Raw genomic sequence first — 26,735 nt, 5'->3', positions numbered from 1 at the left:
CCTTCTTATGCCTCCTTCTGATCTTTCCTGGCTGTTGTGTTTAAATACAGAGAACAATTCCTGTGAGCAAACAATTCTTCTCCACCTTGTTGTACATATTCTACTGCTATGGCTATGAATTCTTTTTTGTGCTAAGTCATCTATAAAAGAGCAAGAGCATTCATCTCTTGTGGTTTGGTAATATTCAGAATGCGTTAAGGCTACGACCTCAAAAATATGTTCAGAGTTGAAGTCCTGTTAGAACTGATAAGCCTTACATATGCAAGCATAGTGTAGAACATTGAATGTTGTCTGCAGACTCATCACAGGATGGATTGTGGTGGTAAAAAATCTTTGTGGCTTACAGACCCTCTGGCAGACAAGTCCAAGGAAACCCCACCAATACTGGGAATAAGATTCTTCAACTCTTTACTTGATAGCATTTTTAAAGTTGCAGAGGTTATTTTATGCTTTACAGACTCTATACCTGCTTTGTGTGATGTGCATTTCCAATGGAAAAAGAGAAAAGAAAGACATTCAATAATTCAAGTGCAATTTTTGTTGGGACATCTCTTTAAGAAGAGATTTAATCTAATGACAATGGTTAACAACTGATTTAATCTGGCAGCAATGAAATATCAATAAAATTGATTTAGGAGAATACTAACATGTTTTATTTTGATTGTAACTAATTTATTTTGGTTTGTGCTAATCTATGAAATGGCATATAACTGTGGTAGTAGGTGGGTAATATTGTAGAAGCTAGTATTTTAGAAAACAAGTTGTCAAATAACTGTTTCAAAGATTTTTGGTTTGTGAACTTACAGTGTTGTACAAGAATGGGATTCAAACTTTTTTGTAACAATTTAATATTTTTTTAAACAAGAATTTTCTAAGACATGCTATCTGCCTTTAATTCTGTGGTTTTTCTGCTGTCACTATTTTGCTAAAAGCAAGTGCTTTTGGAATGTCAGACTATACCAGTAGAATGATTCAAAAATATTATGCCATGTGTAGTGGGTGGATTCTGCCTGGATGCTCAGCGCCCACCAAAGCCACTCACTCACTCATCTCTAGAAATGTACAGGGCATAGAAAATGTAACAAAGGGTTCATAGGTTGTGATAGGGACAGGGAGAGATCACTCACCAAGTACGGTGAGTGGACAAAGCAGACTTAAATTTGGGATATTAATTGAATTAATTACTAACAAATTAGAGCAGGATAATGAAAAGCAAAAAAAGTCTTAAATTAAAACACCTTCCCTTTGCCCCTTCCTCCTTCTACCTCCTCTCTCCCAGCAGCACTGGAAGACAGGGAATGGGAGTTATGGTCAGTTCATCACACACTGTTCCTGCTGCTCCTCAGGGAGAAGAGTCATTCCCCTGCTCCAGCGTGGGGTCCCTTCCACAGGAGACAGTCCTCCGTTCAATGTGAGTCCATCCCACAGCCAGCAGTTCTCCATGAACTGCTCCAGTGTGCATGACTCTTTCCTGAGGTTCAGTCCTTCAAGAACAGCCTGCTCCAGCATGGGTCCCTGCCAGGAACCTGCTCCAGCATGGGCTTCCCGTGGGTTCATAGTTTTCTTTCAGGAATCCACCTGCTCCGGCATGGCAATTTTGGGGAGACCATATTCTCGACTGATAAGGCAGACATTATAGGAACTTAGGGATTGTTTTGCAGCTTAATCTGTCCCTATGTAGTGGAAGCACTGTATCCCAGGTCTCAAGGGAGAAGTCTATACTGTAGTGAAGTCAGGGATTTGATGATCTGTTACGTTTTTTCACATTTCTGTATAATCAGTCCTCATTTCTTTACCACTTTTGCATACCTTAAGTGAGTAATCCTTACAAGATTATTTATGTGGACATAAATGGAGTAGTACTTTTCTGCCCAATGAAGCCTTTAGAGATAAAATTAATCTCAGCTATCTTGTTACCTGTGTAAAGCTAAATTACAAATGTTCTCCTTTAAACTGTAGAATCAAAATGGATACTTTAACTGTACATTCTAAAGTTCCATTATTTGCATGAATTAGGAATTCAGATGAAATTGACCAGATGAAATGCAATAAAATAGACTGTAGATATTTTGTGAGAAGAATTCTCATCCTAGGAGCCACTAAACTGCTCTGAATGGGTATTAGGCGTGGTATGCAACTTTTAATCTTCTATAAATGCTGATCAAAATCCCTGCCTCAGGCTGAACAAAACACAGCCTCAACCAACACCCCGAAACCACCACGTCACTTTATGTATGTCAGACATAGGACTGATAAGTCTGACCCTTCTCTTTCTTTTCCTTTCCCTGTCTACACCTGCATCTTAGAGAATTATGATATGCACTGTGTCCCCCTGGTTTATGGTAGGCTGTGTTAGATGCAGTAGTTTGGGCCAATCTATTTTTCTGCAAATAAACTGTGCCTGGAGATACTGGAGGAAGAAAATGTCATGCTACTGGTTTCTGGCATCTCTCACAATTAGGAATCTTCCAATCTAAGAAGACCCTTGACCTTTCCTGAGATCTTATTTCCCAATCAGCTGAGTACCCACGATCTCACCAGTCAAACCCTAGAACCCTAGAAAAAGTCTTGAGTTCTAAAAATTACATTTTGATTCTAATTCCCTGTTTTAAATGGGTATTCAAAGCATACATATGCTAAGCAGCCCACATGTTTTCTTTATAGAATTGAGGTCTTTACATTCTCTGAATATTTATTGATTCTGTGCCAGTCTTTCATTCCTCAGTAGCAGATAACTTCAGTGAGATTTTTGAAACCCAAAATAATCAAATCCAGTATATTTCCTTGAAAATTCACCATAAAATGTTACATTTTATTTCTGTCAGTATTGCAGGGAGCTTTTCACATGCCTTACTTTTCTGGCATTTAAATATTCTTGAACATAATGTGGAATTCTTCAGAAAATTTTCCAGCTATAATGTTCTACAAATGTTGTAGAACATAATATTGTGCTGGATTAGAGTTCTTATTCAAATGAATAAGATCTGTGCTTTACAATTAATTTTGACAGAAATAGAAATACCAATGCTAGGAATTTGAAGATCAGAAATCAATAAATCATTATATTTGGTTGTAGGAGTTTATGTTTTTGACATATTGTGAGTGCTTGCTGAACTGCTGTTCTGATGCATAACTGAAGGTTCCTACCCTTGTCTTCAGTAAGAATTAGTGGATTAGTTCATCACTGTATTAAAATTTAGAATGAAACAATCAACAGTTATCATATAATCTATGAAAACAAGTTTTACATAATCATCCAAAATGAGAGAAAATCACTTTTGTATTTTTGTTATATAAAGATTCTGATCTTAAATTACATAAGTTGCAAGAAAAAGCTTCCCCTTCCCACATCCAAGTTCAGTGGGAAAAGCAGAAGATAACAAAAAATTGTGTCTAATATAAGTTTATAATAATACATAAAATGTTAATGAAATGTATAGGAGTAAAAACAAAAATCTGGGAAACATTGCTTTGTTTTAGCTTAGGAAAGATTGTGTGCAGATAGCAGAAGGAAGAGGATAAAAGTAGAGATTTCCTAAGTCTTTAAGCACAAATTGTGAAGCTCTCATTTGTCATGCACTATCAGTTAGAAACAGAAGCAAGACAAAGCTTGTCTCCTGCATAAATGTTAAGCAAGTATGATCACTGAACAGTAGGTACCTACTAGAGGAAGCAAACTTTTTGAGAGCTCTCAGCAGAGATTTTTAAGCACTGAAGAAGAAAATAAAAATTAATATGAGAGTAGTTTGTTTTTGTAGAAAAATTTTTGGCCATATAAGGAATCCAAGAAGGCCTATAATGCATCTGACATAATGGCCATAAAGTTTTTTTTTTTTTTTTAGGTTTTTTTCCCTAAAATAAAATGCTCTAATATGAACAGGTATTAAATAATGAAATATAGTGAATTGTGCTTCTCTGGGGACCTAAATAGCTGAATGGCACATAAACGGCTCCTGAGTCATTGTTTGCAAATCTAAGTAACCTTAATTTTGTGTAAATGGCAATAACAATTTCTTTGGAAATTGATGCAAAAGTAGTACTGATACTAAGGAATTAATTGCTAAATCACAAAAATGTGTCTATGGTAGCTGGGGGCTGTGAACTAACAAGTAACCTCTTGTTATAAAGTCCTATTGGTTCATTTAATGATATAACTATTCTGATAAACCAAACTAAAAGTCTAGCAGCTCCTTTAGGAGCTCCCATTCCCTTTGTAATACAAGAAGAACATTTTAGCACTTTGCTGGCATTTAAATGTCCAGACATGCAGGAAGGGCTGAAATATTTTTCATATAAAAAAAGGCAAATTTTATTCGGTACATTAATCCCTGAAGACTTGACAGTCTGATTTTCTATAGACAAAGGATTCTTAAACTTTTTTAGAGAGAGATCACAGTTATGGTCTGGCTGCAATTCTTCCCACTTCCCAGTTTCTCTGATTATACTTCTCAAATGTCAGTCTTTTTGCCTTTGTCTCTTCTCAAGTGGAATCATGCAGTTCTCCCACTGTTAGACTGAACTCTTAACAGCAGTGCCCTGTATATCAGCTGTATTAACGTGCCAAATCCTGAGGGCTTTACTACCTGAGGGATTTGACTTCTTGGAACTATGGACAATGATGTATATTCCTAAGTACTTTCCTCAATTCAAAACATTTTTTACTTTCAAAAAGGTAAAAAAAAAAAAAAACTTACATGAAAAGATTTTTAAGTTTTTAAAGTCTATACATTTCTCACCTAGGCCATTCTGTTCTTCATAATGAGTTATATAAAAAGTTAATATTCTGATGGCAAACTTCATAAAATAAAACCAAGCACTGTCACCTACTAAATCAGATAATTTTTCCCCATATATAAATAAAAACTGCAGGCTTTGCACTACAGAATCTCAGGAACTGTTTGGGCTTTCACAGTTTAGCTGGGAGCCTCAGAGAGCTGAGCAGACTGTAACCTCTGAGTGCATAAATACAAGCCCATGTATATGTAAGATTAAGGGACAGGGACCTTTCCTAGTCCTACATTCTCCCCATTGAGCAAACCAAGATGCTGAGGATTCAGTGACAATCACCAGCTCACTGCTTAGAAGAGACTGTCTCTATTAAATATAGCACTCAAAATGACCTAGGAAGGAGAAGCTTTCCCAAGAGAATCTGAGTTGATGCTTAAAAAAACTTTCTATATCACAATTCTGACTCTGATACAAATGAGCCTTTTGTCCATTAATCTGTATGGCGTCAGTTCTGCTGTAACAGGTAAATGTTAAGTGTAGAATTCTGATAAGACTAATTTGTTTAGATTTTACTTTATTCATTTGTACAATTTCATGACCTATTCTTATTACATAAGAGTTCCTAACTCTTTGCCGGACTAAGCCTCACACCTTATCACCACCACAGTATGCTTGGCTTTGAAATAAATTCTAATTCTGACTATCATCTACAGTCATAATCTATCCATTTTCACCCTCATGGGCTGCTAGAGAGTTTACAGTCACACAAGCCAACAGATAGAACAAGAGAGCAGAGTGGCCAGGGAGTTTGAAGGTTTAAATACCAGCTACCAGAGGAGAGTAGGGTCCAGATCCAACTACTGGAAATGATGAGTGACTGAAGCCAATTACAGGGGAGTATGGCTGTATTTCACATCTGCATGTAACCATTAGTGAACTTCAACCTAAGTTTGGTGATGAGAATTTCAGCACCTGAAAAATAACCAGGTTCCAGGCATTGGTATTGGATGAAGTAAAAGTCCACACTAATGTTTTCTATCTCTTTGGCAAAGTTAAACCAAGACCTCTAGAATCATTATTATAATAGATTGTCGTTTTAAGAAAAGAATTACTTCTGGAATTCTTATATGACTCGGTCTCTGGATACAGAAAACAATATAGAAATGTACTTTGATCAGATAAAAGCTGCTTAAGGATTCAAAGGACTGCTACCTCAGGCGTATTTCCTTTCTCCCATTTATACACCATGCACAATAAACACTTTCATTTTAATTTACAGCATTTTCTGAATTGAAAACCACGTGCATTAAAAAGAGTGCCTTGTACTGTAGATGACACTAATTTTATTCTTAGAATAAGAACAAGATAAACCTGCAACCACCTATATGCTCATCACTAGTTTTCGAGCTATATCTACTCTGTAGTTCTGCCAACTCAGTCTCACTACAATAAAATCTTGAACACCAGATTTAGTATATATAGTTAGGTACATCACGATAGCTCAGTGATTTTAAACCATTTCATGTAGTTTGGTCTGCCTGGGTAGCAATAAGAATTTATCTCTTCTTCCAGAGGAAAGTAATGGAATTGTAAAACGCCTTTACATATTGTATAAATCAGTGATGATTACCTGATGACTTGTTAACAGATAATACAGGAAATCCTGATAAGCATTATGTTTGCTATATTCATAACATTTTCATAATTATCTCCTGTGGACATAAAATAACTACAAAAAAGATGTTTTATTGTTCATGTGCCAAGATAAGGAAGAATCTGTCTATAATGCTGTAAAAGGACTAGTTAAGAAGCCTTAAATAATGTCATTAAAAGGTGTTAGATAGGCAACAAAATATTGACTCTTTGAATTCTTTATTGATACAATAAATAGTTAATCATGTACTCACTCATCAATAATAGTAAAAATAGAAAAAAATAACAATGGAAAAAGTACAGACGGAGAAAAGTAGAGATGGAGCAATAATACACATACAGTAAGTATTAAATACTATTTTTTATGCAAATACTTCTTAATCTATTAAAACATTACCTTAAATTTATGGGTTTGGAGGTAATACATAGTATACTCTATAAAAACTATTTGAAGCAAACAGATGAGAACCATTTGTTAGAGTCCAGCAGGTTAAGGATGCAATTCATATTTATCTCTTTCAGGCATACAAATGCAGCCATTTAATTCCAGCTCTCCAGTCAGCAGAAAAGAGTTGAACCTGCAGAGGGTATTTTGCCCCTTCTTAAGGTAATTGAATAACAACCTTAGGGTGAAGAAGCCTTTTAAAGACTTAATTCTTCACTGACTGTGGAAGAAGCCTAGATTATTTTCTTTAGCCTATATGCCTAAATATTAATAAAGCTTTATTAATTAAGATGAAGTGTGACTGAATTGTGGACAATATTCCTAAGTAGCTGAAGAGGATTGACATATTGTGGCTCACTAAAAATAATTGCTAGGGATCATTAAAATATGTGAGCACATTAGAGTACTTATTAACAGAAGTAATTTAATCTCTTATTGGGATAATTTTTCTTTTGTTAGAAACTGTTGTATTAGAAACATTGTACAGTTCAGATCTTTTAAATTGTATTAACACTCTTTTGATTAATTGAGGCGAAGAGCATAACTTTCTTAAAAGTATCTGCAACGAGAGCGATAAAAAAAAATCTCTGGACTTCCTCTTTTTCTTCTCTTTCTTGCATTGTTTAAACTACTTTCTATAGGGTGATTAAATTTAAAAATTATAGACAGAAGTAAATGTCATATGTAATAGAGTCTCTTCCCTATATTGAAATTCTGATGAAGAAAATCTTTAGCTGAAGATTCTGGTGTTTTATTCCACAGACACTTCACATAAGTATTTATTCCAAAACAGCAAATTTAAACTATTCATCTATTTTTAAAAATATTTTCTTCAGTAATTTCAAATGTGCAAATATTGGTTTAAGTAATGCACTCAACTTAAAGAAATTTCACTTTCTTTATGAGCCTTTCCCTCAACTTTTTTCCTTCATCAAGAACAAAACATGTCAAAATAAAGAAGAGTAATATTTTTGTGATATGTGGCAGCATGGAAGAGAAGAAAATTAGGATGTTATATATTTTGGAAGGTATTTTACATATATTTCTTGCATTTACTCTTTGAGTACTTGAGTATTACATATTTTAAAGCAGGCTGCTGTGGAGGTAATTTAATATTTAAAACCAAAACGTACTTCTATAGCATTTATAATTCCTGCTTTATTTTATTACTTGAGCCACAGTAGTGTATCAATTACAAATATATACTTACGTATATACATTTTTATCTGTACACACAAAGACATATTTTAAGACATTTTCCTATGCTTCTGTTGCATACCAAAAGATTTCATTTTTTGTATATGTTTCTTGAGAAATTTCTTTAGTATTTGAGCCTATTTGTATTTCACTGAATGCCAAATTTTTATTTGGTGCTTATGTCTTTAAGTCCTCCAAGTTCCTTGGCAAATATTACCTTCATAATCAGATACCATTTTTGAGGATAAATTACTTAACATCTATAAGGAACAAATAAAGTCACAGTATAACAAGATTTGACCAGAGTTTACTTTTCAGCCCAAAGAAGTCTGTTTGCATGTGTTGGGCTGTGACATTCAAACCCTTTCCATCTGCCACTCTCTAGGATCTCAGGTGATATGCAGAATTAATTTCTTCTATTCAGTCAAAAAAAAAAACTTTTTTCTGCTTCCTTCAAACTTAAAACTGCCTGAATAATTCAGAATAATACACAGTTAGATTAAAAGCAACCAACATATTCTTTATTTAAAAATTACTTTTCTTCTAGATCCCTGCATGGCAATTATCTAACCAGGGGGTTAGAATCATAGAATGGCTAAATAGCCATTATGGTTATAGTTTATTGAGTATTTGTATAATCATGTCTTCCCCTGCTTCTCTAAAGTACATTGAAAATTGTGTTCAGCTGCAAAGAAATTTAGGAATCTGACTGTAGAAGAAATGGTGTTACTCCCTTTACAAGAATCTCTTACTCTTGGAGCAGCCGCCTGGGAAATCAGAGGCTTGTAATCAGTATCTGCTTCTGTCTCAGACAAAGGTGTCTCTGAGACAGATGTTAAAAGGCATTTAATGTGCCTAACTTTTAATACCTTTCCTAACAGCCATGTAGACACAAAGAAGACAGAAGTCATAGCTGGGGGGCCTCTATTAAATTAATCTGTTATGTCTAGAGCTCAAGTTCTATGGAGAGCTAGAGACAGCAGAGTAGCGCACCAAATGCATCCATAGAATTTCCCAGAGTGATTTAAAGGATCTATTAACTGACTCAAGTAGCCCATGGAAAGTGTGCATGAATCAGTGAAGCTCAAGCTGTATATGACTTTTCTGTCCAGCTCCCAGAAATAGTTTTAAGATAACAGTAAGTTTGGATATCCCAGAGGGAGTCACAACACAATATATTTCACTGGAAACAGGGCATCTCTTATAAATTTGATCTCTACTTTTACATCTCCCAGATCATGGTTTTAGTAAAGCAGCCATTACATCTGTTTTTAGCAGTACAATAGGGACTCTTAGACTGAAGCTTTTTAAAAGGTAGGAAAGGACTTATGAAAGATTGCCAAGGAAAACTGAATACCATTTGATCACAGGTGCTACAAGTTGTGTTAACAGACCACCAAAATACTTAAGATTGACTGTTGGGGCTTATCACTGAATGCCCTTCTCAATTTGTAATGACAGCTTGTCTTTGAGTTAGCATCATACATGATACTTTCCTTTTTTCTTTTTAATCCCTCAGGGAACATATAGTGTCTTCATTATAAAATATTTAGTTAAGGGAATAATTTCAACATAATGATTCCCATTTATCTCAATGCATCTGAACTAGCATTTTTGAGTACCATGTAAAAGGAAGGATTTGCTGAATGTGGGTAACAAACCAGTTATGACAGCTAAAGCATGGCTGCACTCTGCAAATTTAAATAGATGCCACTTCAACACAGAAACAATTAATCAAAATCTGCAACTTTTTATTATTACCAGTATTAATAAGTGGGATTTCTAGACTTCATGATTTATTGGAAACTAAAATGTTTGGCTTTTAGTACTCTACAATGTTATCATGAAACAACATGCAAAATAAATTGCTGCTACTATTTAAAAGTTAATAATAATTGCCTGACTGTAAAAATCTGTGCTGAATATTGTACACAGAAACAAACAAAAGGATGTGTTCCAGGTAATGGGATTGTCTGTGACTTTAGTACTGTATTTGCACTCTGCTCCTGCTTTTTATTTGTAGTACCATTCACTCCAGAATTTCTGAAGAGGTATTTCAAGTAACTGTTCAGAAGTTTATTACAAATATGCTCTATTACATCAAACTCTTGATTAACACAATACATAATGAACACTCTAGAGAAATATGAGTTTTTCTACTCATAAGAAGTGATCATTTGGTCAGTCACAATGGCTGACTGAGGAAATTATTTTATATAATGTTTTAATTATCTTGGAACTAAACCACGAGTGTATCTGTGAAATGTGCTGATGACAAGACAAGGAAACTTTGAATGGGAGTTTCAGAGAAACAAACTCCAAAGCTGTGAGAACAGAAACAATAGATATTTATTTCAATGATACAAAAGTCAAAGATTAATGGAATCATATAATATCTCAGATTGGAAGGGATTAGTGGGAATGGTCAAACCCAACTCCCTGCTCCTTGCAGATGTACCTAAAGTAAACTCAAACTCCCAGATCTGCTTCCAGAGGGACTCTTTCCAAGCTCTTATCCCCCCATTTATATGTACAACAAGGGTTACACAATTTTAGGTGTAGCATCTAGCACTTGCTCTTATTCAATTTCATAGAGTTGGTGGTTGAAGTTCTGTAGTCTGTCCAGATCTCTCTAAAAGGCCTTTATCCTTGAGTGAGTCCGTGGCACCTCCTAATTTTATATTGCTGACAAAATATTGTGCAATTCCTGCATCCAGAATATTTATAAAAATAATGAAGAGGACAGGGTTAATAAATTGAACATTGCAGCACTCCACTGATGACTGCCACCATCCCAGTGTAAGAAGCAGATGCATTAGCCAATTGCTCATCAATGTATTATGGATTTGTTTATCTGTATGTTGGACATTAGTCCTGGAGAGTGCATTTGAGACAGTATCAAAAGCTTTGCTAAAATTAAAAAGGAATTAAAAAAAAAAAAATCCACATCTTCTGGCTTGCCTTGGTCAACTAGTTGAAGGATCTTATTGTAAAAGGGAATTTAAGTTGCTTAAGCAGAACCAACTTCATGGTTAAACCTCATGAATCTGTCCTGGCTATGACCAATGACAGCAGCGTCTCTCAAGTGGTTTTCAATAACTCCTGAAATAACCTTTTCCAGAATTTTACTAGAGACTGAAGTGAGACTGACAGGACTGTTAATAATCAGGGTTCTCCTTCTTACTCATCTTCAACACTGTGACAAGCCACACCATTAAGGAGTAGTCATAACAGGAATCTCTGAGTTAAGTTAGAGAGCAGATAGAATTAAAAGAGCTAAAAAATCCAGGGTCTGGTGGTAAGTTATAAGGATGATGTATAGCAAATGATTAATATTTTTTTAGGACAAGTCAAGATATGTATGTTCAACAGAGCCATAAACCTTTACTTCCATTGTACAAGCACAGTGCCTCTTTTCAAAGAGTATTGGTATTAAGTCATGTATAACAGGAAGGCATATTCAAATTAATAATCACAGAAACCAGTAGATATTCTTGAGGGTAGCACTGTCATTATGAGAGTAATGGAACGTTGGAGGAATGAGCTGACAAGGACATAGTAAAATTTAACAAGGACTAAAGCAAAGCCCTGCCCTTGGGATGTAAAATTCCCTGACCCTGATACAAGTTCAGGAATGACAGCTGGGGAGTGGAAAAAAGCTTAACATCAGCCAACAGTATGCCTAGATAGCAAAGATGGCCAGCAGAATCCTGGATGTATTTATGGGGACGTAATCAGTAAATCAAGGGAAATGATGATCCCTTTTTACTGAGCACTCCACTTTGAGGCTCATAATTTAAAAAAAGACATCAAAAATAGGAAAATTCAGCAAAGGGTTGGCAAGATGGTATGGACATTGGATAATGAGTCTGAGGCTAAAACCAGAGAAGTTAAAACTAGCTATAAGGAGAAAAGCATTATCCACTTTAGGACAGTGGTCAAGGTTGCCTTATGTAGTCTCTATCTAGATCTTTAGAGGTTTTGAAGACCGGGGTGGACAAAGTCTTGAGCATTTTGGTCTGTCCTCACAAATGGCCATGCTTGGAGCAGGTGGCTGGACTCCAGAGTCCTCATGTCCAAATCTGAATTATCCTTTGATCCTAACATAAGCAAAAAAAGAAAGTAGTTATTATCCACACACACAGTCCAATTTTTGCAACAGTAAGTTCTCAAAGAGTTTATTCATTAGACAGGAATCAGCAAAAAAGTAGGGGTTTTGAGGGGAAGCATTGGATTTTGAGTGTTTGTTTTTTTATTTTAATTTTAATCAGGTAATGAATGAGTTGGCATAATTTTTTGACTGAAATATTAAGACCCAGTATTGTTTCTGTATTCATTTGCCTTTTTCAACAATCAAAGACCTGACTAAATTTTCTGCAAAGTGTTTGAAAGTATTTTCTATCAGAACAACCATTATTGTATTCAGGTGTGAAACTGCCCAAAAGAACCACTCCGGTATGTAAAATCTTGACCACATCTACCCAACTCTGTCTCAATAGATGGATATTGTGTGCTCTGGGAAAACAATCCAAGCACACGTAATTCTTATGTGGAAAACTTACTGAGAACTCAGACAAAGCAAAAAAACTATTTCTTTCTGGCAAAGAAATAAGAAAGACTGTCCAGCTTAGTAGCAAAAATCTAACAAAAGTTCCAAGCAGCAGTTCCAGAACATCTGCTCTGTTGTGGTGACCTACAAATTAGTCCCTCCTGGCTTGAATTTATAAGTCCAAATCAGTATATATAGAGAGAGAGCATGTAAATATATATAAATATAAGTATACAGTTACAAGTAATAATTACAGCTAAGAAATGCAAGTATGTTGAAGGGTTGCTTTCATTTGGAATAGAGCATCTGAAGCTATTTCTACAACAATATTCTACAACAGTCAGTAAATAAAAACTGATGCAAAATATTGAAGGAACAAAATTGTAACAGAAAGGGAATGTGAAGCTCAGTTAATAGAAGCAGGGTAAAGTGAGAAATGCTTTGGTCTACCTTGATTCTCCTCCTTAGTACAGGAGATAATACCTTACCCTATGGATGGGCAGGAGGAAAAGGCCAGCACTCATTTCTTTCTGCAACAATCAACTCAGAGCTAGGAAAGGGGAAAGGAGAAACTGATTGTTTGCCTTATTTACTTCAGAGTCTTTGAAGTGTTTTTTGAAAGCAAGTACTAACTGTCTGCTATTGTACCTTACCTGTGAGTAAATTGAGGTGACTAAATTATAATCCTAAAATGTGATGGTTTTGACTGATTGCTAGTTTGAAAATCAGAGTGGAAACCTTCCTTGTCAAAAAGCAATATGGTGCCTACTTGTCTGCTTTTCCTTCTCATGGTCACATCCACTTCAGTCATATTAATATTTTTCATAGTATATAGCTCTCTATAGGGTTTTGCAAAGATTTTATGTCAGTGAGATGATGAAACAGTTAAACAAATGCATAGCTCCTAAAGAGGTGATCTGAGGTGCATTTCATCTAACTTAATGTGCCTCACAAAAACTAGGAATTGGATTAATATTGCTTGTTCATGCTTGAAGCACAAAAAATTGCTCAAAGGCAGATGGAGGGAAAGCAAAAAAACTCTAAAAATAAAAATCCCAGTGGAAATAAGGATTTTCAGAGTCCAATTTGGTTTCTTCTAAGATACAAGTCTCAAGACACTGAAGCAAGTAACTCAAATGAAAGAAATTTAAAGTTCTGTAGTATTAAATTTTCTAGGCAAAAAACTCCAAACAAACAAACCAAAATATATGGAATCGAGAATTGTATACTTAAAAATTTGTTTTCATTTGCAACTAATGCAACATTGAAAATTTAAAATAGAATGGAGACATAGAAAATGGCCATAAAATACCAATTACCTACATTCCAGTTGGCTATTTTTCTTGTTTTTATTTTATTTAACATATTTATGAGAAAACAACATCTATATTTTTCAGAGCCATAGAACACACTCATGTTTGTGGCATTTTTCAGTTTAACAAGCAATTCTCTGTGGACACCTGAAGTGAATAAAATTCTGTAATCTGTAATTTTTTGTCTTCCAGCTGGTGAAAAAATAAATCCCTAGCTACTGGTGTCACACTATCAGTAGTGTTTATTCTTCTGTCCCCATTAAATCAGGAGATCACAGTAACTATGGGTATACTGAGCAACACATAAATGTGCTTGCTATACATTTTGCTGAAGTTAAATAGCACCAAATAGTGTATACTAAGTGTATTAGTATGCACTATTAGTGTATACTAAATAGCATAAAATAGTGTATGAATACCATATAATAGTGTATAAATAGCATAAAATCATGCACACTAAAATTATTTATCAGTGAATTTTTAAATGCTATCCTGAATTAATTTTTCTGGCATTTTTTATTCTGTCCTTGTAGTCTAAGGAAGCAAATAATCTAGTTTAACATTAGGTATCCAAAGGTTGAGTATTTAAATCTGAAATGGTCACCTCAGATGGCCTTAACACAAAAGCATTTCCAAGAGGAACTTATCTAACCTTGGTTTCCTATTTTAGAGTGAACAAAAGTTATCCTACAAAAATATGTTCCAAGTAATTTTTAAGCAACTAGAACACAAATTTTGAAGCAATATTTTATTTCTAAGTATCTTAAGACAGATTAACCTCCTCCTTTTTATACTAGCAGTAAGATGTCAGCAGTTTTTCTGAGAGGTATGTAAACTGCAAAGTAAAGTATCTATTCTCAAATCTAAAGTAAAACAAATTTGTATACCTGTGCTCAGAGCTTTCCCTTATTTTGTATTTTTTTTCATATTTATGATTTGCATATTGTGAGAAAGACATACTTAGCCTCACTCGTTGTTGGAAACAACAATCTGCAGATTCTGAAATTTCACCAGATACTTTCAAGGGGGAATAAGTGCATAAGATACTGAGCACAACCAGTTTGAGGTGCAGTAGTATAATATTGTCAGTCTAAACAGGTAAACAGCAGGTGAGCCAGTGACACTGCTTTTTCCTTTTTTAGCACTTTCCTTGTTCCTTTCAGATAGTTCAGGCATGGAATAATAGAGGAATTTCTCCCTTTTACCTGCTCATGAAACAGTCAGGGTATTTTGCATAGACAAAAAGATCATATCGGATGAGCATGAATCATTAATAAAGAAAAAATATTTAAGAAAAATGGAAAAGGCATAAAAAACTAATCTTTGAGAACTCTTATAAGACATAACAATCTTGTTACATTTTAATTGGGGCAAAACCAGGCAAAGGAAAACAACATAAATCATGACATTCTAAACTTTGATTGCCTGGAGAGAAGAATGTCTTAGGAATAACTTTATTTTAACAGCTAAATAGCACTATGGAGATTTGTAGTTTGTACATTTCCTATTATTTGTCACCAAGGGGGAATTATTTGAGTCAGATATAACTTACAAGAGATCTGGATGTTTAAATCAGAAAGACTAAAATAAATTTGCCTTCTTCAACATCCTAAAACCAGACCTACAAGTTAATAATATCTAGGGCAGCTCTTCCCTTGGGAATAGCGATATCTGTTCCCAGCAGAATTTAACATTCTTTGGTTTAAGCAATACAACCCCCAGTGTCTTTCTGTGATTTGCTTTCCTCTCTCACTAAGCATGAACAGCATGTGTGGCATCACCAGTCCCAGCTCCAAAACAAGCTAGAATGGGAAATGTTTAACTCTTTTGTGGAATCAGGGAAAATAAGTAGCTGTCTTTGAAGACCACAGGAGGAAAAGCAAGTAAAATTTGGGTATGTAAATTTCTTAACCATAACAGTCTGTTTGACAACCTCAACAAAGTTTTTAATTCCAACTCAAGTTGCAGGTATTGAAAAACCAGCATGTTTGTAAAGTCAAAATAACTTGCACTGTACATGTCATTACCTTGCTAGCATGAGGGTGAAATAAGAAAATACTGACTCTCACATAATATTTTTTCTTGGGAGTATAAGTATAGAAGGCAGAAAAAAGAGTAATTCAATTAATATTTTATTAGTAATTTCAGAACAACTCCATCACTGATCACATTCTAAAATATGAGTGAAAAAAAAAAAATTTTACACTCCGTTTTTGTAATTCCAGATTTTGGAAGACTGAAGATAATTTGAAGATAATTTTCTGTAAAGGAGTGCTAAAATTATAAATACTTTAAACAGTTTTAATAAGTAATTATTTTTATCTATGATAAAATATTTTCTGAGTGTATCATGGACTTATTTCTTCACCACCCTAGTGAGTAAGAACTTAACACTGACTTTAAAACTTCTTAAGTGTTCGACCCAATTCTGGCTCCATCATTGGCTGGTTTTGTTCTTTAATACTGTGCTCAGGTCTACTGAACTTGTACTCCATTTATGAAGTCTTTTTCCTCTTTGAATTGTCTGGTTTCTAAGAACACATGACCTCATTCTGAAGCTTTTCTCTTGGTCAGTCATTTTATGTGCACTCATGTGTACTCTTTCTTCTCATTTTTAACTTCTTTTTCATTTTAACGGAGAATGTAACCATAGAGCCTTGCTTTAGTCAAGTTTGCTGATGGGTACTACAGGTAACAGCAGGCAGATTGCATGCAGGATGACAGCATCAACCTTATCTCTTTAGGAAAATGGGATGAAAGTAGTTATTTTCATCCTCTATAGAACATCTCCCAGCAGATAGAAGATTGTTTAAACTCCTGCTTAGATACATATTTGCATGCATTCTGATTTGCCCCATTTTGGTGTTGCAATAATCCATGTTTAAAACAAACAACAAAAACAAACAAAAAACCCCACCCACCAAACCAAATAAGCAGAAACTTCAGTTGGCTCCCATTTTGAGTTCTGATATATATTCTAGTTATTTCTGCTACTGTCCCTTAAAGACAGCTCATGTGCATATCTACATATATATTTTATATGTTCATGTTCTTTAGTCAGACTTCAGAAACACGGCAAATTAAAATGCAAAATCTATCTGAGCATCCACCTTAAGAGATTTCAGCTGAAATTCTCTCAGACCTGAATTCCTTTTATTTGCCTGTCTTAGTCTTGAAATGTTACTTACGACAGCATAGATCTCAGAGGAATTGTCTTTTAGGAATTGTCTTCCAGTTGAAAAACTACCATAGACTTTAAATTCTATAAGCAATAAATTTGTAAGCCATACGAAACCAATCAGTTCTCTGAAACTTGGTGGCAAAACCTCTTACTGAGAATTTCACATGAAAAATGCATGCATAAAATACTCTAAGAAAAAGTAACAGAAATATTGTGAAAAAAATTATCAAGAATTTTTTTTTTCTTTTAAATCTTTCCCATATGTTAATAAACGAGGATATTGGAAACTATGTGTAGCATGAGAGAAGGCATTTTTTCCCAATTAAATTTGCATATCCTTATGAACAGCATGACAGATGTCTGTTCAACAATTTTTCTTCCAAATTTCATGTGGGAGAAAGCAAAAATTTGCCAAGCTTTAAGATGGTTTTGCTTTATTTGCCTTTTTGTTGTCTTAAAGCAAGATTGGGGTTTGTGACAATGAGGGTATCACAGCCCACAGGGTTCTGTTTTCCAGAGAGAGGTTTTTAAATCTTATTTAAGAGTTGTTTTTAAAATGACAGGAAAGAGAAGACAAACACTTACTATTTTCTTAGCCTATGTCTAGTGGTCTGCCAACATACAGTACTGTAAAAAAACATGCATTTTTCTTATTTACTTTAGTCAGGAGGCTGCTGAACAGTGCTTCTCTTAGTTTAAATGGTCAGTTTAATATTTGCTTTTCTTCAATTTGGAAGCACAACACAGAGATAGAAAGAAACCCTTTCATTTCCACAGCAGTGAAGCATCCTTTCTTCTTGAGGCATGCTGTAGTCCCATGTAAGCTCATGAGAGTGATAGATACTGCTTTTAGAACATTGCATTCTGTAGTGATGGAGGAATGTGCTGCTGGATCACATAACAAATGAAGAACCTTAATAACTCTCACGGGCCAAATGAGAACTGGGGCTTATATCTGTCACTTCTGAATGTAAGACATCAGACATTTCACTTTGGAAGAGCACCATAGCCTGTTTTATCTCTACGATCTTTTTCACAAAATGCAGCTGATTCCACAGTCAGAGATTAAATTAAATTAGCCATGCTGTCACTGATATATGACTATGCTTTAAATGAATAAAACACAAAACCAGAAGGAAAGTAATCTGCATGAGCTTTCAAGTATTTGCTTTTTCAGCTGCACTTCTATTTTTATTTGATAAATATATGGCTATGTATGTTTTTGGACCTCCTTGAGTAAAGTTTTTTAAAAGATTTGCGCATTTTACATTCAAAAATCAGTTATATTTGTACAACTCTGAATGTACCATTAATTATGCTGAATAGATGATGGGATGCTTCCACTCTGCAGGGGTACCAAGAACTAATGGCCCTAACTGTTGCATATTTGCAGGTGAGAAGGTCTCATTGCAAAATGCATGGGTAACTTCCAGAACTCTGGAATGTTCAAATCTTTTAAAAACTCCTCCAGCAGTATAAAATCTATCATTGCATGTTTTCCTGAAATGATCCCAAGGCTACATAATTTGTGTTGTCGATATCTTAAATCAGGGATCTTCTCTGAAGTCATGCATCCCATGACTTCTTTACTATTGCCTTTTTCTTCTCAAGCTATACAATAAATAAAAATTTCCTCTCCTCTTCTCCAGACACCCTATACATATCTATATCATCTATATCTATATCTATATCTATATCTATATCTATATCTATCATTTAATCTGTATCTATATCATCTATCCACCTAAATCTATCTATATCTATATCTATATCTATATCTATATCTATCTATATTTATCTATATATATCTTTGGCTCCTGTGCTGTCTGCATGAAATTCACCTACATTTTAAATACATTTTAGATAAAACCCTCAATAAGCAAATAAACACCCCAGTAGATTTTAACTTCAAATTATTTATTATATTATGGTATAATTTTTTATTTCTCTCAGAAGGCTTGGAAAATATTGGTAAAACTTGCAATTACTACCCTAAGAAACACAAAAAAGCAGCATATAAATAATTGAAACTGAGATTAATTAGCAGCATTATCAGAATCTGTTTCTTTCTCTTTAGTATTTCTTCTACATATAGGAGTAAATTTGCTTTTGGTGTTGAGGGGTTTTTCCCTACCCCCTGGAACAATATCTCTTTTAACTATATATCGAGTGTCAAGATTTTGTAACTCGTAATTATATGAACTACAGAAGCAACATTAGGAAAAATCAACTGTCTTTTTTTGGATTTGGAGAAAGTGTTCTTTCATTAAGTAAGACTGTAAAATACAAGTTAATCTGCTTACTTAAGGGAATTATTGGCACAGTAATTCCTGGTTGCCTCTGAGGAAAGTTGCACATTCAATTTTATTGTTATTTTATTTTGTTCCTGGGATGTGTTCTGGCAGTGCCATTCAGTATGAAAACAGAAGTCCCCTATTTATTAATTTCTTCTTCCACTCCTGGACTATTCAGAATGCAAATTATGGAAAATAACATCATGAGTGGCAATTATTAAGAAATTGTCTGTTTGAAGGAAACAAAAACATCTACATGCACATTGTTTTGTTTGCACTTTTCCTATTTCCATGGGGAAATGATAACAGCTAAATCACAGCACATAAGGATAAATTAATCAATGAAGTATGTTCACAGTGTTGCTTTTCACATCCTTTTGAGTGATATGAAAAGTGGTACAAGTGGCCATTTGAAGGCAACATGGGAACAATTTTGCATAAATTATATGTGTTCCTTAAAATATTTGTGTCACACAGTTCTGGCTTGAAAAGATGTTATTCAGTCTCTGTGCTTATGAAACAGTCCCTACAGAAGGAAACAAGAGGGTTTACTTTTTCAGGTCTTCACTTTTTAATGACTGATTTATCTTATTTCAAAGAGAAAAAAAAATATGTACAGAATCTGAAGGCTGAGGTTGTGGTTGAGCTTATGTGTGTAGGAGATACAGAAAAACCAAGAGTGCTAAAAATGTTTTGCATTTACCTAGTTAGAGGTAATGAATTTATCCTTTAAAATACCTGTCTTTTAAAACAGTACAGTTTTATACAGCAAGTGACGCTATTTTCACTTGGGTTTTTGGAGTTGTGGTTTTTTTCTCCCCAGAATGTATTAACTTATGTAGATATGAAACATTAAGACGTTGTCATTTAACACACAAAGGAGTGGTCAATAACAATGTTTCTTAAAAGTGTTGAAGTTTTTTATTTCAGCAAGACTGCTTATTCCAAAGAGAATGAAAATCACACATCCCCTCGTATTATTTCTAGCTTTAGGATTCTGTATGGTAAACATCTATATTTTGAGTTAAATCTCTTAGAACATAACTTCTTACAGAGAAGGAAAACAGTTTTTTTCTGAGTCATGATATTCATCAAGTGAAATATCATATTTCAAATAATGTAATACCAAAGGAAAATAATACTACTGCACCATTACTTCATGTTGTCTGGAAACTACAGCAGTATTATAACCATCATCAAAAATTTAATTAACATGTTAAAAATGGTGTCTTGTACTGGTGCTGGTAAGAAAAAAAAAAAATTAAGAAATATATTAGGCTGAATAAAAGGTTTTTTCTCCTATCTCTTAGTGAGGTTGGGAGGCTATGGCATGGGATTGTTGATTGTTGATCATCAAACCATCTGGTTATCCAGACTCTGATTAGTGTATACAAAGACTTCTAGAATTTTAAACTGCATTCTTTTTATTGAGTATGCTGTGAGCTCAAACTAACACTGAGTCTTGAATAAACACTTAAATGAAAAATAATATTTCATTGTCTTGGTATTTTTCTGTAGACTCTCCGAATGTGTTATCAAGGTGTCTTTTTTCAACTGAAGTAAAAAATTTGCTTTTTCTATGAATCAGTTGCAAAATATGTGTAGGTCTTAGTCTCAGAATATCTAGAGAAAAATTTGAGATTTTATGATCTATTTTCAAGGTTTCAATTTCAATTAAGCCATTTGGAAAACCTAGTTCCTTCTTGTTTCATCACACACCCTCATTGTAGGTGTTCGTGTAACCATCTGTATAGGCTCATTATGAATGAGCCTATGAATTAGCCTATTAATTATCAGTATTTTTCCCTATTGGGCCATTTTCTTAGCCAAAAAAAAAGATCTTGGATTTCCCTCATAAGCAGCTTTTCAGTGTTTATGTTTTGTTTCTTTTGCTTTGTCCATATTGTTCTACCTCTGTTCCTGAACAGCCGAATACTCATGTTCTCACAGGATTTCTGTATGGTGCCCATCATAATATCCATGCTATTTGAAAGGTTCAAGAATATTGATAACTTCCTATGCCTAAAAGATCCTGTAAGGAGAAGAGAAGTTCTGAGTAGCTTTATAGAGATGCTGGGAAAGTGAATTTAATAGCTTCACATGAGAATATGTTGGCAAATAATCATAGTGATTTTGTTTCATGAATGATTTTGACATTGGACTTCTCCCTAAACTTTCCTCTTTTAAATTTTGTTGCTTTTCTAAATCAAAACCATAAATAGTTGAATGCTCTGTGGAAAATTATATCTCCACCTCCCCCTTAACACCCAAGAAGCAGTGACTCTGCCACTCGTCAGACCACACACTAATGAGAAGTTATGAACATTGCAGGAAGGATTCCAGTGATTCTGTGAGGTGGCCCACCAAGTTACCTTCAATACTATCTGTTCTGTTCTTCCCACGAGCAAAATATTTCTTTTTCAAAGACTTCTCTGGGAACTTTGTGTAATCCTTAATGCAAAACTAATACTGGAATCAGGTTACCATAAAAAGGGGAATGTAAAACTATTTAAGTATATATTACATATTTTGAATAGAAGCAGACTCTACAAATGCACTTTTCTGGCACATAAAGAGTGTACTCTTTCAGTTGCACATCATTTAGGAAGAATTCTTTGGTTTTATATCTAAATCTGTCTGTAAATTTACCTAAACACCAACAATTACAGCATTTCTGAAAGAATTAACAACTTAACATGGTGTCAGAGGGTCCTCATTACCTTATTGAAATGATCAGATGGTGGGCAGAGGGACACTAATCAGCATTTTTCCTAACCAAAACGGAGGTAATTCAGATCTCTATGAAAAAAATCCTCAAAACATTCTCAGAAAGTTTTTACTTTCTGTGAAGGCATAATGTCCTTCTTTCAAAGTCAATTTGCAAGCAGTCAGGACATATGTATGACTCACTTGCCAAATTTCACTTTTAAAAATCAAAACCACTTGGTGCTAAGCAGCAAAAGTGTTAAAAATCAGCATTTTTCTTATGAATTTAAAATAGAAGTAACTTACTCAAGCAATTTCAGGAAAGAAAAATGTCTAATGGAATTCCTACAAGGACATTGACCGGAAAAAAGAATTAGGTGTTGAAACACCAGTCTTGGTTTACTGGAGTTTTGTTCAAACATTGCTATTTAAATTCTTCTTTATCTGTAAAACTGTAGAATTTTTCTGTCATGCTATCTTTAACACTGATTAAAATAAAATGTTATCAGTTTAACAAAATAAAAATGTATGGCAATGCACAAAAAAAAAAGTTATTTGTCCTGATCTTCAGGAAAAAACTATTTAATTATTTCAAGAGGAAAACCGTGGAACCTGAAGGTATCTTGTAACAGCTGTATACACATAGTTTAATTTTCTGACTAGGCAGTAAATCCTGATTAGTGAGCATAAGGTATCTGATGAATGATAAATAATAGTTAAAGTACTTTATGCTGTCCCTTGGCTCCAAAATCTTGAGCTGTGTGTCCATTCCTTGGATATATATGGCACAGCTGTATTTAATGATCCAGAATCTATCTTAATTCTTAGTTGCCTTGAAAGGGAAGAATGTCATATTACAGTCCCATGAAAATACTTTAAAAAAGTAAGTAATATCACTTCCCTCATGTTATTCTACTCAGTAAGATTTTTGGTTGATAATGTGCTTTATATTCACCTATTCATATCCTTCTAGAAGCAGAAAGGCTGCTTAAAAACACTTATTAGAGCATAGCAGCTGAGATAAAGGTAGAGATCAAGAGTATTCGTGGTAAAAATTCTAAGTATGGAGGGAACTGGGATGAAAATTCTTCTAGGATTTATGCCTTATATTTTGTTTAAAACTGCCTAGATAAAATGAAGCGTTGCTGAAGGGTGCTGTCTCTGACCTCTCCTATTACACATGTAAGGAGGTTTCTAATGCCTTATGTTTTATGACAACTGCAAGCAAAATGTGAAGTAACTGTAAAAAAAAATTTTTTTTAAAAAATCATGTGAATAATAATACAATATGCAAGGGCCTATAACTTGCATAAGAAGTCACATATCTACTTTGATATGGTTTGCTTTCAATGGCATTAACTTCGTAATTTCAGTACATGACTACTACCTAGACCTGATGATTTATTACAATACAACACGATTTACAACAATTGATGATTTACTACTGTCATGGTCTGAGCCTGGCTAAATACCAGTGCTTCCATGAGAAAACCTCTTTTCCTGGTATCTCTTGTGAGATTTGATCAGAGACAGAGCAGAGCAGGCTCCAACTTACGATTGAAAGGAAAAAAAAACTTTATTAACATAAAACTACAGGGAAAAAACACAGAACACAGGATGAAAACCTTCCAAATTTCCTCCTCCTCCCCCCACCAAATTTCCTAATTCCGTTACCACCCTTTGGATAATCAATTCTCAGTTCTTTGAGAAGAGAGGAGTCCCTCTTGCACTACAGACTTCACCCAGGAAACAGTCGAAACTTCTCGTGTCTCTGTGTCACGTGTGGCACCGCCCGGAGAACATTTTGCCATCGTGACTTCTTCCTTCCATGTCCAGTGCTCTCACCACTGCACATGGACCAGAGCTACTTCTAGGGTTTTTCCCTTTAAGGATGCTTTGTCCAGTTCCAAAAAAGAGCACAGTCCCTCTCCTTTTGGGACACCTGTCCCCCCCATGTTTCACCCCCTGGGGCGGAGGGGTCTCTTGAACAGAGATCATCTTCCTCTTCTTCTTCTTCGAAGACGGAGGGCACCACCACCACCCTCCTCACCCTTTGTCTCTGTTCACACACCTTCACATCACCGCACTCTCCTGGCTCTGAGCCATTGCCTCCCCCTAGATGTGGTCTCTGTGTCACAGGAACTCAAGGGTTCTGTCCATAGCTATCCAAGAAAAGTCCAGCCAAAAGCCACTCCATCATCTCCTCCCACCTAGAATTCTTCTCAACTTCTCTCAATCTCACCAACTCCAGGAGGAATCAGCATTTGCAAGGTTTCCATCGTCCCAAGAAAGGTTAAAAGTCCCAGGCTCTGCCCGTTTGGTTTATGAACTCCCACAGCTGGCTGCCCTGCTGGGCACCCCCCCCTTCTCCTTCACGCCAGCCGTGCTATCACAGGCACAGGCTGCTCTCTCTCTCTCTCCCTCCGGGGGGGAATGGGAGATGGCTGCCCGAAGCCCTCACAGTGCAGAGCTCCTCCACCCTTCGGCCCAGGCCTGGCCTACCTCCCTCCGGCCGCATGGCTCCCCTCCCCCCTGCCCAGCTCGGAGCTGGACAAGGGAGAGGTCTACTCTGGTCCAGAGCCGGAACTCAAAAGGAACTTCCAGTGGGAGTTCACAGCTTTTAACCCCCTGTGTTCTCAGAGGCGTATCCATGCCCTCAGTGGACAAACCAGGTGCCAATATTAAAATCTGGACACCGATTGGCGTGACCACACCATCCCAAAAAAAAAAAACCAAACATTTCCTCTCAAACCACGACAACTACACACATGATTTACCACAATTGCTCAATAATATGTCCATTCCACCAGATTTACCATGCAAACTACTCTCATAGTAGGAATTTGTTTCTCTCATAATACAGATTCTTTTCAAAACTTATTTGAAAGTCTTCACAGTTCCACTGACATCTTTCTGGCAACACTTTTTTGTAACGCTTTAAAGGAAGTAAAGCAGACTTCTTCCATTTGCACTTTTGAGTTCCTAGAATATTTTTGTTTTTGAGAATATAATAAAGACCTGGTTGATACACCAAAAAACAGATTGATTCTCAGAATTACATCAAGAATCAATTTAGTATTATTCTGTTTCTCTTTATCGTTAGATAGTCATTCAGCATATTAAGATAGGTGGTTTATCCTGGCAACAGAGCAGGTCCCTATGCATTTATTTTACATAAGTGCATAAGTACAGGGATCACATATATGAAGGATATACTGCAGACACTGAAATTACATATATGTTTAAAAAGAATGCATATGGTGATAAGATCTTAATTTATTTCAGGTGTACTAAGTGGGAATGGAAAGCATTCTGTACTTAAAAAACCTCAAATTTTTCTCAGAATTGTCAGGGCTAGTACAGTGAAGCTACTGACACATTTTCTAAATGGTCCAAGTGTTTATTTAGAGCATAACTGAATTGACTCGATTCTATGCCATTAGATGCCTAAGTCTCCCATCTGTTGTTCTGCTGTGTCCCCAAGACCTCACCAGATTCTTACAGGTTTTCTTTCATATCTGTTAGGCCTTCACTGAATATCTCAGACACAGCAGGGTACCTCAGATATCACTGGGCCTTTAACTCTTACACTGAATGCTCGTTTTGTTTTTCACTTTCAAAACTAGTCACATAAGGGATTCCAGATTTTATTAGAATAAAATTGATCTGAAAAAGATATTAATAATTGAAGATTTTGATTGGAACTTTGGTGAGCTAATATAGGGATTTTGTCCCAGATGATTAGATGTGAGATGAAGAGTTGAAATACAAGAAGAGGTATTAGAATACAAGTAGTGTTAGACATTATATATTAGTTAGTATAAAAAAAAAAAAACATTAAAAATAGGTCACATTCACACATAAAAGCATGCTTCCTTTTTAAACATAAAAGGATTCTACTGGGGATCTTCAGTTTGGTTATTAAGCACATGAATCATCTTAGCAATCTCTGTTTTCAATTTAATGTACTCTTAGTATGGCTTGACTGATGCAGAGATAAAATACTTATTTTTTTAAATATCTGACTAATCTATTTACTTCTGAAAAAAAATCTAAATTTTAACTTTAGAGACAACGCATTGCATATCTGTGATATTTTCCTCTCACCTCTTCCCCTCTCTCTACCTGTAACTAAACTAGATTCTTGAAGTGTGCATGAGTTTTTCTTCCTGTGTAGAATGTTTCTGAGCAGAATAAAAGAATTTCATGTAAGTAGTAAAATATATTTTAATTCCAATATAAACATAAGAAGCTTATTCACAGTATGCATGTTTATGTATTTCTGTTCTTTCCTTATTTCCTAGAAAAACAAGACAGTAAGTACAATGATCAGTGGGGTAGTCAATGCAGATTCTAAACAAGAGATAAATCTACCCTCTGTAACAAAACAAAAGCAGAAAAATTATTTCATATTTAAGCACACAGTATAATCCCTCTGTACAAAATATTCTACAATTAATTTATTAAGTTCAGCTATTTTCATGCTACCATTTTTCTTTTTATTTAAAAAAACCCTTCAAACTAGATGTATTGCACATAATTTTGGAGGTTCTTAAGGTAACCAAGAGAAAATATAAAAAACATGAGATCACCTTAAAATCTCTAATCCAGACTAAACACAACCATCTGCTCCAGAACCCAAGTAGAAAGAATTGTTTGGGGTTTTTGG

This window comes from Haemorhous mexicanus, chromosome 2, assembly GCF_027477595.1.
Source record: "Haemorhous mexicanus isolate bHaeMex1 chromosome 2, bHaeMex1.pri, whole genome shotgun sequence".
In the NCBI taxonomy this organism is placed as follows: Eukaryota; Metazoa; Chordata; class Aves; order Passeriformes; family Fringillidae; genus Haemorhous; species Haemorhous mexicanus.
The sequence above is the reverse complement of the archived record's forward strand: the minus strand, read 5'-3'. Positions refer to the sequence as shown.